The following is a 360-nucleotide window of genomic DNA, read 5'->3' as shown; positions in this document are numbered from 1 at the left end:
TTTGTGTTGCAATATACAAATTGAACCTGCTAAAGCTACCACTGTAGTTAAGGAGTCAGTTTACCCAAATAGTACAAAATACTCGTAATTAGAAGTTATAAGCTACTCAAAAACTTTCATTTGCCCAGATTTGAAGATATACAGTACATGAATGGGATTTTGGCTAGCACTAACCTAGTATAATTTCAGTGTCTGGTGTTTAAAAGATTAAAATGATATTTAAAAAGGGTCAATTTGTAAAAGTTAAGTTCTTTTTTAGAAACTAACATTTTCAAATTCTGAAACAGAAAAGCGTTTGCTAGCTTCCTCTACAGCCTAAACTGACCCTGCAGTATAAGACACTGTTTGACATTTTGGGAA

This window comes from Pundamilia nyererei, unplaced genomic scaffold, assembly GCF_000239375.1.
Source record: "Pundamilia nyererei isolate P.nyererei 1_Seehausen unplaced genomic scaffold, PunNye1.0 scaffold00005, whole genome shotgun sequence".
Lineage (NCBI taxonomy): Eukaryota > Metazoa > Chordata > Actinopteri > Cichliformes > Cichlidae > Pundamilia > Pundamilia nyererei.
The sequence above is the reverse complement of the archived record's forward strand: the minus strand, read 5'-3'. Positions refer to the sequence as shown.